This window comes from Mirounga leonina, unplaced genomic scaffold (assembly GCF_011800145.1).
Source record: "Mirounga leonina isolate KUSES-001 unplaced genomic scaffold, KU_Mleo_1.0 Mir_82, whole genome shotgun sequence".
Taxonomy (NCBI): Eukaryota; Metazoa; Chordata; class Mammalia; order Carnivora; family Phocidae; genus Mirounga; species Mirounga leonina.
Genome location: NW_023270825.1, coordinates 2,270,822 through 2,288,820, shown reverse-complemented (window position 1 = coordinate 2,288,820; position 17,999 = coordinate 2,270,822).

The window sequence follows — 17,999 nt, the reverse complement described above, 5'->3', positions numbered from 1 at the left end:
CTCCCCAGAATGTCTCCAAGACACACAGCAGCTTTCTAGGCTGAAAGGTCTCCACAGTATTGCTGGGGCCTGCAGGAGGGACAAGCTCAATCCGGGTTTAGCAATGAAAGCCCCGCGTCCCAGGCAAAGGGGGCAGGTGGTCACTCTGGGGCCTACCCGCCTGCCTTAGTTAGGGCTGTTCTAACAAACACCACAGCCTGGGGGCTTATAAACAGTCCTGGAGGCCCCGCGTCTGAGATGGGCCCCGGCAGACGTGGTGTCCCGTGAGGACCCGCTTCCAGGTTCACGGTCAGCCGTCATTTCTCTGGGTCCTCGCACAGGTGGAAGGGGCTGCGGGGGGGCTCTCCGGGGCCTCCTTCATAAGAGCACTGATCCCACTCAGGAGGCTCCACCTGAGTGACCTAATCACCTCCAAACGCGCCCCCCCCAAAACCTCACCTTGGGGGTGAGGTTGCAACATAGGAATTATAACCAAGGGAGACTTAGCCCAAGTGATTCTTCCAGCCTTTGACTGATGAGTCCTGGGAACGGCTGGAAAGGTCTCTACTTCCTGGAGGGGGACCACACCCACATGCCCCCCCAGGCCCCTCTGAGAGCTTCTCAGACTTTTTTTTTTTTTTTTTAAGATTTTATTTATTTGAGAGACAGAGCAAGAGAGCATGAGCAGGGGGAGCAGTAGAGGGAGAGGGAGAAGCAGGCTCCTCGCTGAGCAGGGAGCCCGACGCGGGGCTCGATCCCAGGACCCTGGGACCATGACCTGAGCTGAGGGCAGACGCTTCACCGACTGAGCCATCCAGGTGCCCCTCTTCTCAGACTTTTGACTGCGACCCACGGTCCTGCCCCGTGCACACGTGGTGTCAACACTGATCACTGGAGTCGGCAGCACAGGGAGGGCTTCGAGCTCGGATAAGCAGACCCCCTCACTAGGGCCAAGGGTCTGGCAGCCCCCCACCCCTCAGCCTTCTGGGCGGAAGGCGTGGCTGCAGCCTCCCTCCCCTGAAGTCGGTGGGGAAGTGTGGAAAGCAAGGATCCTGGTCCACCTCTTTTCCTTGCCCAGGAAGAGAGAAGCATCTGGAGAAGCTTCTCCCTGGGATGGGGGATCTCAGGACATGAGCTCCACAGGGGATATCCAGACCGGCCTTGGGTGAGTGGATTCTCCCCAGGGCCACCCTTGCCTCCTCCAGAGTGACACCAGGATTTAGCAATTTTACTCAAGATCACTTCCACCTTCATTCACTCCACAGATGTTCATTAAGTTACCCAAATACCTTGGACACTGAGCACCGTGGGCTGCATTTGTTTTCTGGGCCCGACATGAGGTACCACGGACCAGGTAGCTTTAAAAACAGGTGTGAGTATTGGTTCTGGAAGCCAAAACTCCAAGATCCTGGTGTCAGCAGGGCTGGCTTCTCCTGGGGCTTCTCTCCCTGGCTTGTGGATGGTGATCCTCTGCCTGGGTCCTCTGTGTGTGTCTGTGTCCCGACCTCTTTCTCCTATAAGGACGCCAGTCCTGTTGGATCAGGGCCCACCCTAAAACGACCTCTTCTTAACTTGACCACATCGGTCCCAGCCTATCTCCAAATACAGTCACATTCTGAGGTCCTGGGGGTTAGGGTTTCAGCCTGTGGAGTGGGGGCTTGGGGAGTACATAGATGCTGGTGCTTAAAAACAAAGAAGGCACAGTCCCAGGACCTGCGGAGTCCCAAAGACTGGTAAGATGTGAGCACGGCCCAGCCCTGAGCAGAGCCCAAATGGGGCTGGCGCCGTGGCTGTGGCCCAGACGAAGCCCAGGTCCTCCCATCCCCTGGGACCCATGTGGAGAAACGCTAGCCAGGCTCAAACAAACCATCCGTGCGGGTCTCTGCGTGTGTCTCGGAGGGGGCAGAGGCTGGCCACAAGTGCTGCAGGTGACAGCTAGGCCCACCTGTGCTCCCCGCACCTGCAGCCCCCGCAACCCCCTCCCATCCCGCCCCCCGGGGAGCCTTTCTAGGAGCAGCGCGTGGTGACTTCAACAGCACCCAGAGAGTAAAAATAACAACGGGCCACCGAGCACGTGTCAAAAGCCTGAGCTCACAGCCAAATCCCTTCCCCTTCCAGCCGCTCTGGCCCCCCAAGAAGTCACCCACCGTGTGGGCCGCCCGCTCCAGGCGGCAAATGCTATTCTTATAAACGGCTGGCCCGGATTCTCAGCTTGAGTTAGGACGCTCCCCAAGCAGTCAAGGATGTTCAGCGATGGCTTCCAACGTTGCTTAAAAAGCGTGAAAACGTGCAAGCAAGCTCGGGCTGCTCCCCCAGCAGGGACAACGGTGCCAGCGCATCCAGAGGCCACGGCCCCAGGCTCAACCCCATCGGGCTCCACACACCCGTGTTGCTTTCCCCAGACTCAATGCTGACTCACGGAACCACTGCAGAAAGATCTGTTTTAAACTTTAATTAACCTACATTCTTTCCTAGATCTCGTGACCTGATTTTCCATCTTCTCTCGGCTGGGACCTACGGGGCAGCAAAAGAATCACCCTCTCTTTAACCCCAACACCCGTCAACTAGGGGCTTGACCTCCAAAGCCAAGGACGCAGGCAGGGAAGCAGCCAGGAGCCTGAGACAAACACATCGGTCAGGGGCACTCGACCTTTGTATCTATAATCAGGGGGTGGGGTGAGGGGACAGGTCCAGGCCGGTCATGCCCAGAAGGGTGTGGTGGCCGTGAGGATGCAGACCCCCAGCTCCAGGGACGGTAACTGGCCCCAGGGCCCAGCTGCTGAGCTCTGAAATCCAAGCTTCCCATGGCTGCTCCCAGACATGACCTAGAGCAGCAAGGATGTTCCTAGGAGACAGGGCCTCCTCTGATGGCTGTGCCCAAGCTTGCTGGGGCAGCAGACCCTCGAGGATGTTGCTAGCCTTCCCTCCTTCCTCCCAGTCTGACGTGCATGGCTGTCCCCAGCTCTTCCCGCCCTCTGCACCTGCCTCCCACCTTCCCTCCCGAAGACATTTCCTTCATGCAAACCCTTAGTCCCGCTGCTTCTCAGACGACCCGGATTAACACAGAGACCTGCCGCCCTGTCCCTCACCTGACAACTGCAAAGTCCTCCTGCCTGTCCTCCCTGCCTCATGCAGCATCCAGACTGACCCCCCCACCCCGTGGCCTGGCCCTGCTCCCCTCTGAGCAGACATCCTCTCAGCCCCCCATCTCTCATTCCACTCCAGCCAGACTGGCATCCACCACAAGCTCTTCCCAGACCTGCATGTGGCTGACACCTCCTCCTTCTTCAGGTCTTTTACCTCCCCTTCCCGGTGAGATGGGCCCTAACCCCCTGATTCCCCATGCAGGCTCCCCTTCCTGCTCCCCTGTTCTGTGCTCTTCCACAGCAAAGATCACCTTGTAACAGAGAGAATAATTTGCTGATTTATTAGACTGCAGCATTCACCCTGTCTCCCAACTAGAAGGAGGGATGTTTGTTGCTTTTTCTCACTAGCAAAGCCCCAAGCACCAGGAAAGGTGCCTGTGCTCGACAAGGGGATGAACAGATGAAAGAAAAGCTGAGAGACACTCAACCTTCACTACTAGGGATTTCAAAAGAAGAAGAAAGAGGAGAGAGAAAGAAAGAATGAAACTTTCCAGAATGGAAGAGAGACCTAAGTCCTCACCATGAAAGAGTTTGCCAAGTCCTGAGAAGGACAAAACACAAACAAAACAAATTTTATCCAGAAGATAAAGAACTCCGGAAACTCAGAAAACAAACACAACGATTTCAAAACAGTTGATGGATTTGAGCAGACACTTCATCAAAGAAAATATGCAAATGGCACATAAACACAGGAAAAGATGCTCAACATCATTAGTCATCAAGGAAATGCAAGTTTAAAGCACAATGAGATACCATCACACCCTCACCAGAATGGCCAAAATTAAAAGGACGGACCACACCAAGTGTTGACAAGGATGTGGAGGAACTGGAACGCTCAGACGTTGCTCATGAGAATGTTAAATGGCTCAGCCTCTTTGGAAAACAACTCAGGAGTTCCTTTAAAGGCCAAACATACTCCTACCATATGATCCAGCCATTCCACTTGTAGGTAATTACCCGAGAGAGAAGGAAACATGTGTCTGTACAGAGATTCATATGCTAATATTCACAGCAATTTCTGTGTGATGGCCAAAAACTATAAACCACCCAAATGTCCATCAGCAGGTGCCTGGATAAACAAACTGGGGTTGGTCTATGCAACGGGTACAACTCAGCCATCAAAGGAACGAACCGGGTACGTGCACAAATGACGTAACTGGATCTCAAGATAATTATTCTCAGCCAGACAAAAGCAGCCAGAAAATACCCTGGAAAATACGAACCAACTTTTAGCGACAGAAGGCAGACCAGTGGTGGCTTGGGAAGGGGTGAGGCAGAGGATAGGTGGGAGGGATCACAGAGGGCACAGGAAGCTTTTGCAAGGGTGAAGATTTTCACCGTGTTGAACGTGGTGATGGCTTCACAGGCCCACGCAGACGCCAAAACTTAACGAAGTGCGAGCTTTAAATATGTGCACTTCATTGTATGTCAGTTACACCCCAATAAAGCTGTTTTTTAAAAAATGCAAAATCTGATTCAGTAGGCCCAAGCTGAGGCCTGAAATTCTACAATTATAAAAAATTTCCCAGTGAGGCCGCCGCAGCTGGTCCAGACCACGCACGGAGCGGTGAGTGTTGGACGGTGTAGCTGACCCAAAGGAAGAGAATTAGTGAACCAGTAGAAGGTCCTGGATGTTCTTGACCAGACAGGTGGTGAGCTTGGCCTCAGGCAGAAGGCGACAGGACTGCGGGACAAGGAAAGAGGAAAAGGAGCTGGGGGCAGTTTGTGCCAGTTTGTCCTCGCATGGCCTCGAGGACCACAGGGCCTGGCTGGGTCACTCCTGTGGTTGCTCCAGGAGCCTCAGGAGTGAGACCAGGGCCCGCAGAAGCTCTGAGCTCGAGAGGCCCTGAGAAGAACTGAGGAAGACCAACAAGCCCCCAGCGGTCCCTTCTGCAGTCTCTCACCACCCCCCAAAAAAACCAGGGAGCTGGGGATTACAGTCTGCTGTAGAGTTGTTCCAGGCTTTCTGGAACACTGGCCTCTCCACTCAGGGTTCATCCACCCACCCTCAAGCCTGCTGGCCTCCCCACTTAACACAACGCCTGACAGAGTAGCTGATACCCCCAGGGGAAACTGAGCACAAAGAACAAAACATCCAGACACCTGCAGAGCAGGACTACTTCAAAAGGAACCCCACAGCCTGGTTTACAGATCCTCCCAGAAACAGAAGATTAGAAAAGATGGACCAGGGCGCCTGGGTGGCTCAGTTGGTTAAGCGACTGCCTTCGGCTCAGGTCATGATCCTGGAGTCCCGGGATCGAGTCCCGCATCGGGCTCTCTGCTCGGCAGGGAGCCTGCTTCTCCCTCTGACCCTCCCCCTCTCATGCTCTCTCTCTCTCATTCTCTCTCTCAAATAAATAAATAAAATCTTAAAAAAAAAAAAGATGGACCATCGGTTTGAAATTAGTTACTGAACACAGCAGACAAGATGAGGGGAGAGAGCAGCAACACAAAATAATAGGAAAACATTTTTAAAATTTTTTTATTTAAATTCCATTAGCCAACATATAGTACTTCGTCAGTTTCAGACGTAGTGCTCAATGATTCATCAGTTGTGTATAACACCCAGTGCTCATCACATCACGTGCCCTCCTTCATGCCCATCACCCAATTCCCCCAGCCCCCCACCCACCTCCCGAAAACATTTTTTTTAAAAGAGCCAAGCAGAGTGGGTTAAGAACACAGTAAACAGAGAAAAGAGCAGACCGGTACAGATGAGGAGCAAAGAAGCAGCCAGGAGGTCGGGTGGAGGAGCGCCTAGAAGGGGAGGTCGGACCAGGGAGTAGGAGGAGGAAACAGAGAGCAGGCTCAACAGCGCTAGCTTGGAGACTCGGGGATCCCGAGGGAGCCAGAGATAAACTACCTGAAAAAGTAATGGAGGTAGGTTTCCCGGCCTTAGACCGATAAAAGACTGAGATGGGAAGCCTCAGAGAGCAGCAGACCCACACCCACAGACGGTCTAAGATGAAGAGAACATCCAAATAGCTAAGACTATTTAGAGAAACGTGGAGAGAGAACCACCCGGAGCCGTGTGGAAGTACATGGCAGGTGTTCGGGACGCGGGAGGAGTCAAGGTGTCAGCGAGACCAAACGATGTGAGCAGCTGCTCAGTCCTCTGCTTGAAGGGGCGCACACAGATGTCAATTCAGAAGACAGGAAGGATTACAAAGAAATACAGGAAAAGGGGGAAAAACTGATCTAACAGGTCAAAATGGTGGAAACTGGCCCAAATAGATCAGTAGTTAAGATGGACTAAACCTGTCAGTCAAAGGGACAAAGGGACAGTTTAAAAAAAAAAAAAAAACTGGGGGCCCCTGGGTGGCTCAGTCGTTAAGCGTCTGCCTTCGGCTCAGGTCATGATCCCAGGGTCCCGGGATCGAGCCCCGCATCGGGCTCCCTACTCAGTGGGAAGCCTGCTTCTCCCTCTCCCACTCCCCTGCTTTTGTTCCCTCTCTCTCCCACTCCCCTGCTTTTGTTCCCATCCCTCTCTGTCAAATAAATAAATAAAATCTTTTAAATAAATAAATTAATTAAATTAAAAAAAAACCTGACACACTGGTTTAAAAAAAAAAATCAGGATAAATGTTGTTTGCCCAAGACACCCATAAACCTGAGGATGTGCAAAGACTGGAAAGGGAGGCAGACACACCAGGGGCGCTCTACCCAGCAGGGACCGACCTCACGACCAAGTTCTCTTAGGGACGGAGACGGTCATAAAATAATGAGAAAAGGCTCAGCTCACCAGGACCATGATGTCATTGTAAACACACCTGCCCCTGGCCGCGTACCCCAAGATCTGCGACGCGAAGGTGGACCAGCGTCTTGGAGGGAGACTTGGCGTGCCTCCAGTTCTGGTGGTTCTGGACATAGACACCACAGCAGAAAGCCGAGGGGACACCTAGATCCCCGAGGAGGATGATATGCCCAGAGGGAGCTCTGCAGCCCACCGAGGAGGAACTGGGGGGGGGGAGGTCTACACAACTCCACTGTGCACCGTGTGATGCCCGTCCTCCGCCTGCCCAGTACATGGTCCAGGGCAGCTCCTGGGCACATCAGAGGCCCTGCTGGGTCCTAGTGAGCAGGGGAGGTAGCTGGGTTAGCTGAGGTCTCCCAGAGCCGGGCCCCGAGCCCACATTTGGGGAATGTCCCCTGGGAGAACAAACGGGGTGGGGGTACCTCTGCTCCCCCGTGCCTCCTGTAAGTCTCCTGCTCCCACACCACGGCCCGGATGGAGGCCCGTTCCTCCACATGCCCGGGTAGGGGGTGCCCCGCCACGACACTGCTCCCCTGGGCCCACCACTCTGCTCAGAGCCTTGGACAGCTCATTCCACCCTGGGCGTCAGCCACTCTTCTTCACGCACAGCCTCCCTTTGTGCATCCTTTGGGCGCACCTGCAGTCACACGTCAGGTGGGACACACCCCTTCCTCTCCCAGAAGCCCGCGTCCCCTGTTCCTGAGGCTGGGCCTCTAGCTGTGCTCTTCCTCTGCCTGCAGCGCACCCCCACACCGCTGCTCTGGCCACTTCCTGCCCTGAATTTAGGGATTCGTGTAGCTGGGCACTTTCCTGAGCCCAAGCCAACACCCTGGGCTTACCTTTTCACTCACTCATCGTGCTCACCCCGGCCTCTTGTTCTCATCTGTACGCACTGCTGATCTGTCCACCCCACAAGGACCACATCTGTCCAGCTCATCCTTGTGCCCCGGGCACCTTGCACAGGATTGCACATAGGAGGTGGCCAATAAATATCAAAAATCAAAAACCGTGGCTACAACAGAGCATAAGCGTCTCTCTTAGAGGGTACAGCCCCCCACAAGTGCCCTCTCTGAGACCTGCCTGCAGGGGGCCTGGGCTAGTCACGGCTTTCTAGAAGCAGTCTCTGCTCATACCTCCACCTCCTCTCCTTTGCTCCCAAGGCCCCTTGTCCTCCTCCTCCTCCCTCCTCCCTGGAGCCTGGCAAGGCCATGTTGCACCAGGACTCCCTTCCTGCCCACCACAGCCCACGGTCCACATCACTTCTCCGAATGCAAACCCCCATTGGTGATTTCCCAGTCATCATGCGACATCACAGACTGTGGGTTTTCCTAGTGGCTCAGCGGCTGGTGCTGCATACCGATGGGAGGCACTCCCGATGTGTTGCTGAATTAATGGAAAGCCAGGGCCAACGTAGGATATCCTTGACGATTAGGTACATCTTCCCTCAATCTCATGCCTCTCAGGCCCGTGCCTGCCCAAACCCCACTCTTCCCGGAGGGGACAAGCAGCCGGGAGTGATTGCTGTGCAGCTGTGTGAGTAGGAGGCTTTACCACGGGGCCATTCCCGGATGCAAAGGGGTCCCATCACTGACCCCGACGCTCAGCACTCCGTAAAGAGCTGACGGGGGCAGAGACGGCACCTGCTGTGCACAGCGCCTGCTCCCGGAGAGCCCATAGTCTGGCCCGAGAGCAGAAGAGCGCGGAGCAGATGCAAAACAGCCTTCCTTCTCTTTGGTGCCCTGCTCTCCCCTGGGAGGGTGAAGCATGACAGGCTTTTTTTGTTTCAAAGGTCGGGGTCTCTCAAAGTAGTAAATTCTATTGTTCAGGTTGGGAGGGTAATCAGCAATTGTGTTTCCCAAAGGAATGGCAGGAAGCTACCAGGCAGGTGTGGGGCTCCCTACAGACGGTCCACAAGCAGGCACCAAGAATGAGGCTCATCGATGGGGAGGGGTGAGGGGTGTAGGCATTTTCCAGGGGGGCCCCCCCGGCCAGAGCAGGAAGGGACAGCAGGCCAGAGAGAAAGCAGGAACACGCAGCATCCCAGCCAGCCCAGGGGGCAGCAAGGATCCTGCATTTGGGAGGGCGGGCCCCATCCGAGGCAATCAAGTTCCCCCAGACAAAATGATGTCACCTGGACACTTTGTGTTCCATGGGTTTAAAAGAGAAAGGGGCCAAGAGTGGAGCTTGACTCCTGGAGGCATCCTGACACTGTGCTGGGATCATCGGAGCTATTCCAGCTGGGTGAGAGAAGAGCCAAGAGCTCCTTAGCAGGAGGCCCGGGGCCCAGCATTCGGCCTCCCTGCCGCCATATTCCTGGCTCTCCCTTCAATCCTCCCCCGGTACTCCTGGGCCTCCCTCGGATTTCCTCACTGCCCCACAAAGCCCGTCAGCTTCCCTCCAACCTGACGGGGCCCCCGTCCCTTCAACGCCCAAGCAGAGTGAAATTTAAGCAAGTGCTCTCTGGCGGATGCCTGCAAGGTAGACAACACTCCCTGGAGACTTGATCTCGAATGTTCTCTCAGCCCACCTTTTTTCCTCATCCTGCTTTATACTATACCAAGTGATTTAGGTAAAACGTGTGCCCCTCCCCAGGGTGACGAATTGTTCCAGTTTGCCTAGGACTGAGAGGTTTCCCAGGACAAGGGATTTTTGTCGCTAAAACCAGGGAGGCTCTAAGCAAACTGGGCCGAGCGGGTCCCCTGAGCTCCCCATCTGAGCCAGCGATTGTTAGTAGCATGGGTTCTGACTTCCTACACACGAGAACTTTGCTCAGAACCTGCCGCCTGGCAGGCGCGGAATAAAAAGACTATGGTTTCCTTACCATGACTTCTGTTGATGGCCCAGAAGGGCTTGTGGGGATGGCTCCGTGCATGCTTACTGGGCTTCACTGGACTGGAATGGTTGTGAATTCCATTTCTCAACACATGGGGGTCTCCTTTGCCGCTCCTCGGGCCTCACCCCTTCCACAAGGGCAGCTACCCAGGTCTATCCCCTGTCCAAGGGGATGAGTCTGCTGACCACACAGGTGGCTGTCCCCGGCAAGGTCAGTTGACATTTTTAAGTTGTGAACACATGTCCTGGAGAACCTCATTTTGATAGTACCGCATCGTGATCTCCCTTGAGTGAGATGGGTCACAACCTCACATGCCTTCAATGGCCAGGGAGGGGCTGCAGGGGCTGTACGTTCATGAAAGAGGAAGACATCATTAGTGGGGGGGTTGGGGGGCTTGCAGAACACCCCAGAGCACATGACGACCTAAAGCCATTTCATCCTCCTCCTCCCCCAAGAAATGATCACCAAAACATAACACGTCTGCAGGGACCATATTCATCCTGGTTCTGCCAGTTCATGCCCCTGGTTTAGAGCTCTCCCAAAATAATATAAATTCTCACAGCAGATGTTAATACCCTGAGAGCCATAGACAGAAAAATCTATCTTTCTCAAAACTTGTTATGTATCTTAGAAGGCCAGCAGAATCAGAGATATGAAAATGTCCACTATTAAATTTTAATCCAAAGAACCAAATGCAAATGACTGCAATTTTGAAAAGGCTGGTAGACACATAGTATAGTATGCATATCAAAATTTCTGGTGACCACTAAGTGTTGGATTTTGTTGGAAAGTGGCAGCTATTACTAAAATAAAAAAATACTAGGCACCAACCTGATTTATGCAGTAAGATGAAATTAAACAAATTTATCTATGTTTAAAAAAAAAGATTCAAATTCAAACTTGGAATGATATACTATCGGGTGGTGGTGGTGAGGGGAACAAAACACATTTCCAGCCAGCAGTGAGGAAGAAAAGAGCCCTGAAATTGTCTAAGATCTAGATTCCAGACCCGTTCTTTCTGAAGCAGTCCATATCTTCATCTCAGATTCTTCTGAAAAGCAGAGGTGGGGACCTCTACCCGCCCAGGCCCCAGAGTCTCTCACTCAAAAGCAGAAACTGCAAACTGGTGGCCCACAGGCCAGACACAACCCCGTCGTGTTTTGTTGGCCTGTGTGGAGTTTTGGTTTTGTTTTGTTTCCTTTGCTGAATGTGGGTGCTTCCTATCCTATTCCCACAGTCCCCACCATTCCTTTGTGCCTCGCGCCCGCCGTCTTCACACCGTGTGATCTCCTGCCCAGCCCTGGAAGGACTTGGGTTTACGACCCTTGCTCTGCAGGGCTAAGAAGTTTCCAACACTGCACTTGACTCTGTTACCGCTTGAATCCCACTGACGGTGATCTTGATTCATTTTGGTTTCTACTTGTTCTGCCTTTAAATCCCCCCACCTGGTTTACAGGATAATAATAGCTCAAAAATGCTAAAAAGATGTGACCAAAGTCACGGAGTTCGTCAGAGAGCTACCATTTATATTTTTCCGAGGAACTTTTTAAATTGAAAAATATAGAAAAGCATAAAACAGAAAACAAATTTCATATAAATATACATGCGATCGTTAGTAGTGTGTATGATGCACATTATATTTAATTGCAGAAATGTGAGGTTTTTATACATCCGCCATCACTTTTTTTAGATATAGTTGTTTAGGTTATTGTAGGATTTTTTTTTCTGATTTTGGTAAAATACATGCAACACAAAATTTACCATTTCAACCATTTTTAAGTATATGGTTCAGTGGCACTGAGTATATTCAAATTGTCATCCAACCATCACCACCATCCGTCTCTAGAATGTTTCCATCTTCACGACCTGAAACTCTGTCTATTCCCCCTCCCCCAGCCCCTGGCAACCACCCTGCTACTTTCTGTCTCTGTGAACCCGCCTACCCTTGCGAACCTCATATAAGTGGACTTACACAGTACTTGTCCTTTTGTGACTGGCTTATTTCACTTAGCACAACGGATGAAATTTAAAGGCATCATGCAAAGTGAAATAAGCCAGTCATGGCTTTAAATGCTGACTGTGGTTTTAAAGCAGCAAAGGTGTGTGTTAAAAATAGCCATGAACTTGGTAAATATCTAGCCAAGAGTGACTTAGCCCAAAAGACTTCTTTCTGCATGAAATACCCAAACATGCAAGCAGCGTTTATGAGCTAAACTAAAAACGGAACTCTGAGCACAAGCTCCTGGCACATAAAGCTCAGAATAGCTGAGCTTTACTTACCAAGTATAACAGTACAAAATGTCACACTGGGAATATTGAACGTGGGAGTTGATTGCCCAAGAAAAAAAAATCACTCACCTAATTTAAGGAAACTCAAAATGAATCCATTCTTTCCTTCACAACTCTAGATTGCAAAAGTCCCATCTGGTACCAACTATATTTACTCAGATCGGTACCACAAAATAAAGGTTATTTAGAGCATATTGTTATGGTTTCTGGATGGTTCTTCCATCTACTAGAGAATGCAAAAGATACAGGAAACTGACCCTAAAAATGGACTAAATCTTGTTCAAATGGAAATTAGAAACAGCACCCTCAGGATCAAGAAAATAATCAGACCTGCTGAACGTCAGGCCTTAAAGCCCCAGTAATTGTCCTGGGAAGTGACAGAGCAGTGGGGGCGGCCTGCTTCGTGGCGCAGGGGGGATGGTAAATGAGGTAAGCACTGGGGTTTGGGACGGTAGCTGCTCACCTCGCCTGCCCAAAGGGCAAAGGGTCTGGCCGGTCTGGCACCCGCTGCTGTCCCCATGCACCAGCTCTGCTCCCCAGTGACTTTGGCAAAGCTCTGTCAACCCTCTGACCTCAGCCTCCTCATCCGCAATGCGGGGCAACAACACACTGTCCCTCGGGGGGCTGTTTTAGGGATTCAATGGGCTAAGGCACAGAAAGCACTAAGGCCACAGGGTTATCTCACCGTCCGAGCCGCCCACTGGGGTGCTTGCTGGCACTTCGGGAGCCTTGTCTCCCAACCGCCAATGCTGAGCAAGAGCCAGGTCTCAAACTGTGAGTTGTTAGACGTCTCCTTTTGAGTTGCATCTCCCCAAAAGCTATGCTGAAGTCCTAATCCTGAGTGGGGTGAGTGAGACCTACGTCACAGGAAGTAGTGTCCCCGCGAATGTGACGGGGTTCGCTGAGGTCACACTGGATTGGGACGCCGGGCGGGCCGGCCCCCCGCACATCTGGCGTCCTCCTACGAAGAGACACAGGGACAGGCACAGGCAGAGGGGAGACGGCCCTGGGAAGACACGGAGGGAGGAAGGCCACGTGACAGAGGCCGCTGGGGGCGACGCCCGAGCAAGCCAAGCCACCGGCAGCAAGCGGGCGAGGGCCCGGCCGTGCCCGCACCTTGATTCCGGACCTCCGACCCCCAGAACCACGAGAACACGTCTCTGTCGCTTCAAGCCGGGTATGTGCTACTTTGTTCCCGCACCCAGAGCAGCGGGCACGCAGCGCGCTGGGCTCGTACCTGCGGAGGGATTAGCATCGGGGCGGCCAGCGGCCAGGCACGGGGGCGCGGGCTGTTGCCCCGCACTGCGGATGGGGAGGCTGAGGTCAGAGGGCTGACAGAGCTCTGCCAAAGTCACTGGGGAGCAGAGCTGGTGTGTGGGGACAGCGGCGGAGACGGTGGCTCTGGACTCTCCCACCTTCGGCTCTGAAGGACAGAGACGTGGCTCCTGAAAGAGCTCCACGTCGGCGTGCGTCCCAGCATGCCAGGGCTGCCAATTTCCCAAGGAATCAGAAATCGCAGGTGAAATCGCCCAGGCTCTTAAATGTTGGCTCACGAACAAAATAAATGTACAAGTGGAGAGAGCACCTGCGGAGGTCCATCTGCATCTCGGATGCCCCACTCGGCCACAGGCAGGATGCACAGTGGCCGCTTAAGGAAAGTCAGCGGCCTAAGGAAAGCATATCCTCAGCCCCTGGATCCCAACTCCTGTCTGGGGTGTCTTAGAAAAGGGTATTAGAGCCATTAAAATCCAACCAAAGGAAGAGAGGCAAACTCTAGAACCGGGATGTGCCAAACAGGATAACGAGGTCCGACCAGCAGGAAAAGCCCTACAGCCGGAAGTCAGGACCGCAGCCCCAACCTTGAGACAAATCCCCTCTCTGAGCCTTGGTTTCCCCATCCACGCGAGGAGGGGATGGCAGGGCACCGGCCACTCCCTGAGGCGTCGGAGCGCCAGTGACAGAACCCGGGGGGCAGGGCTCTGCAGCACCGTGTCATTGGGACAACCGTCCTCATTCCGCTGGGCGTGGTGCACACAATACCACCTCCCGACAGCCAGCCTGTAACTCCTCCCTCGGGCCTGGGTGCCGTGGCTGCAACCCAGTCACCGGGACATCAATTTTGTTCTTCTTACTTTGATTCACAGACTTACTGACTGAATGTGAGCTCATGGGATATCTCAAAAGAAAGCTGCAGAATCTACGGTGAGGGAAAAGAGGTACCTGGGCTCCAAAGTCGTGTGACCCCCGTGGCCTTAAGGCAAAGTACAGTCCCGAGACTACAGCACCTGCGGCACCTGGGAATCTGTTAGAAATCGAAATTCTGGGCCCCACCCAGACCTACTCAATCACACTCGGGGTAGGGCCCAGCAATCTGTTTCAATAAGCCCTCCAGAGATTTTTTTTTTTTTTAAGATGTATTTATTTATTTGAGAGTGAGAAAGAGAGAGCAGGCGGAGGGGCAGAGGGAGAAGCAGACTCCCCACTGAGCACAGAGCCTGATATGGGGCTCAATCTCACAATCCTGAGATCATGACGTGAACCGAAATCGAGAGTCAAACACTTAACCAACTGAGCTACCCAGGCGCCCCCCAAGCCCTCCAGAGATTCTGATGCTCACACCCTCATTTGAGAACCACTGGCTTCAGGAAACCAAGTCATACACAGATAAGCAAGAGAGACAGCCTTTAAGAGATACAGAGTCCAGAATGTAGCATAGATAATTTGTACTCAAAAATTAGGTCGTGGGGTTCTTGGGTGGCTCATTCGGTTAAACATTTGCCTCCGGCTCAGGTCGTGATCTCAGGGTCCTGGGACCGAGCCCCACGTCAGGCTCCCTGCTCAGCGGGGAATCTACTTGTCCCTCTGCCCCCAACCCCCCAGCTCATGATCTCTTTCTCTTTCTCTCAAATAAATAAATAAAATCTTTTTTAAAAAATTAGGTCTAGAGGGGCGCCTGGGTGGCTCAGATGGTTAAGTGTCTGCCTTCGGCTCAGGTCATGATCCCAGGGTCCTGGGATCGAGCCCCGCATTGGGCTCCCTGCTCGGCAGGAAGCCTGCTTCTCCCTCTGCCTCTCTCTCTCTGTCTCTCATGAATAAATAAATAAAATCTTTAAAAAAAAAAAATTAGGTCTAGATAGCAACACTACCCAAAGTAACAGCTGACTCTGCCGAGCATGTAACAAGCTGTGCTTCTGGGTCCTGTGGGTCTGTCTAGTGCTTCACTGCAAGGCCACGACCAACAGCTCATCAGCAATTAGTGAGCTCACTGGCTGGCATGTGGCTGCTTCACCTGGGTGGATAAAATGTGCCAGATCCACAACGAAAGGCAGAGGTGGGAACACGCAAAGATGCTCTCTCACAAAGGTCGGCAAATGGCTGTCAGGAATCCTCGGGAATCACAGGGTCTTAGGCAAGAGAACCAGCTGCATGCCACACCTGGGCCTCTTCCAGACCTTCTACTGCACACATGGTGCATTCCCAAAGCAGTGCACTCAGTCTGAGCAAATGCCTTTCCTACTGCCACTAGCCTCAAGCGGGTGAGGGACCAGCTCAGCAGCCATCCACCTTGCTTCCCTAAAGACAGGACCTGAGGCAAGCCAGGTCATCCACATTTCTCCATCTACTGAGTTGATACAATTTTGCACTTTCTTCTCTTTTTCCAGGAATGACATAATATAGAGTCTGATTGGAGTCAAATGCTTGGGAGCAGGAAGACATTCCGTCAGTCTCCAGCGATTCCTCCCTGGATGCTTCATCTCTTCCTCACAGACATCTCTGCTTCCTGACTCTGTCCCTTTTGTAGCTGACTCTCTACTCTCCTCAAGGACAGGTCCCCTGCCCACAAGTTGTTTAGCCTAATGAGGAAGGCAGACAAGTAAACAGGCAAATTCAATAAAGTGCCACCGAATGCCAGAGGTGTGGTGGAAGTATTGGGTGGGTGGGATGGGCCTGTCACAGAGGCAGGGAGACATTCTGCCCAGAGGGTCAGAGATTTCAGGACGGGGACAAGCTTCATTTGGTGTCCACCAGGCAGATAGATGCTATTTGTTTACATATGGGCCCTGCGTAGGGCCTGCAGTGTGGGTGGGGCCTGTATCCCAGCAACTCAGAAATGTTCGATATGGGTGCATTAGATTACCATGGCTTAGGACACGGGCTTTCAACATAGCCAATGCCTTTGACTGCCTCTGTACTCACCAGATAACCTTCAGTTCCCTCCCAGCAGCTCTGAATGTCTGCTCTATGCACACCGCTGTGACAGGCCAGTGCTGGAAGAAAAACTACACACATCCCCTATAACTCAACCTCAAGCCGGGGAGTCAGAAACTTTAACTAAGAGTGTGCAGCTTTCATAGTGTGCTGGAGGTTAGAGATAGCTAAGAGAGGGACGTCATAGAGGCCAGCTGTCCAACCAGACAGCCCATCACAGAGGGCAATGTCCTGGTCCCTCAGTGGCCCACAGCTCAGAAACACAAGGTTCTTTCAGTCCACGCAGACTTGATCTTGCTCGAGGGGGCAAATTCATGCTAAACAGAACAGACACCAATATCTAAATAACCGTAAGGCCAATTTACTAACTTACCTTTTCAGCAGCTATCCATGCCTGCCATCCAAGGAAGGCAGGTGCTGAAATGCATTTCAGGCACTCATTTGACAACAATTTCAGAGGCACCAAGTGCCCATTACTTAGCAAACTGTGAGCACATAATTGGGGGAACTGCAGCTAAATGTGGCAGGGAGCCAGAAGTAGGAGGCAGAATTGTGCAATGAGCCTGGCGTCAAGCTAGAGTTCAAACATGGTTCACCATTTATTAGACAGGTGACTTCGAGAAAATTAATCTTCCTGACTCTGTCCTCACCTGTAGAACGGGACTAACAACACTCCCTCACATGATCGTTAAAGGATTAAATGGGATTACACCTGAAAATTGCCTAGATTTATGTATGTTTATATTTACCTCTGAACGCTGGGTCATGTAATGGTTAAGGGAACAGACTCGGGGGTCAGAAAGATCTCGGTTTAAATTCCAGCTCTGCCACTTACTAGCATGTGATCTTGGGCAAGTTGCTTAATTTTTTCCACTAAGCCTCAGTTTGCTTATTTGTAAAATAGGAATAAAAATTCTCCATAGGGGCTAGGAAGTGAATAAGACAGTGTATTCAAAGCACTTAGCAAATTTCTACGCTATGAGAATCATTCAATAAACAGTAGGGTTAAGAATAATTTTTTAAAAATTGCCCCTCATTAGACACAAATGAGTGGTACACCTGCTAAAAATTAAAGTTAAAATTAGTACAAACTTTTCATTTTATTTTTTTTAAAGATTTTATTTATTTGACAGAAAGAGACACAGCAAGAGAAGAACACAAGCGAGAGGAGTGAGAGAGGGAGAAGCAGGCTTCCCGCTGAGCAGGGAGCCCGATGCCGATGCCGGGGCTCGATGTGGGACTTGATCGTGACCTGAGCTGAAGGCAGGCGCTTAACGACCGAGCCACCCAGGAGCCCCAGTACAAACTTTTTAAATGAAATTAAATATGGGGACATCAAACCTACCTGCCCCAAAATAATAACTCACATTGTATTTAGCTTTATTAAAAACCAATTCTGACAAGGCAAGCCCCTTACCTCAGACTAGTTTCATACCCATTATTTTCCAACAGAGTTTCTAAAATAATGTCATTTGTGGGCAAAAACTCCAGTGTTTCCATACTGCTAGGTCATGCTTCATGGTGAGCCAAAAACAGCTTGTCTAGGATCTACCTTTTCCGTTGATCTGATGGGAATCCTGGTACCCAAAAAGCATTATGCACTTGGTCTACGAATCATACAGCACCATATACACTGTGTGATGATAATATCAGCTCCTACAGCAAAGACATAAATTACTTCCCTCAATTCTGGATCGCCCCTTTATTAACTTCCCCACCCACACTGTCAATTTTTAAATGGTTTATAAAGCTTGTAAATCATGGAAGAGTATCCTGAACTTTGATAAAA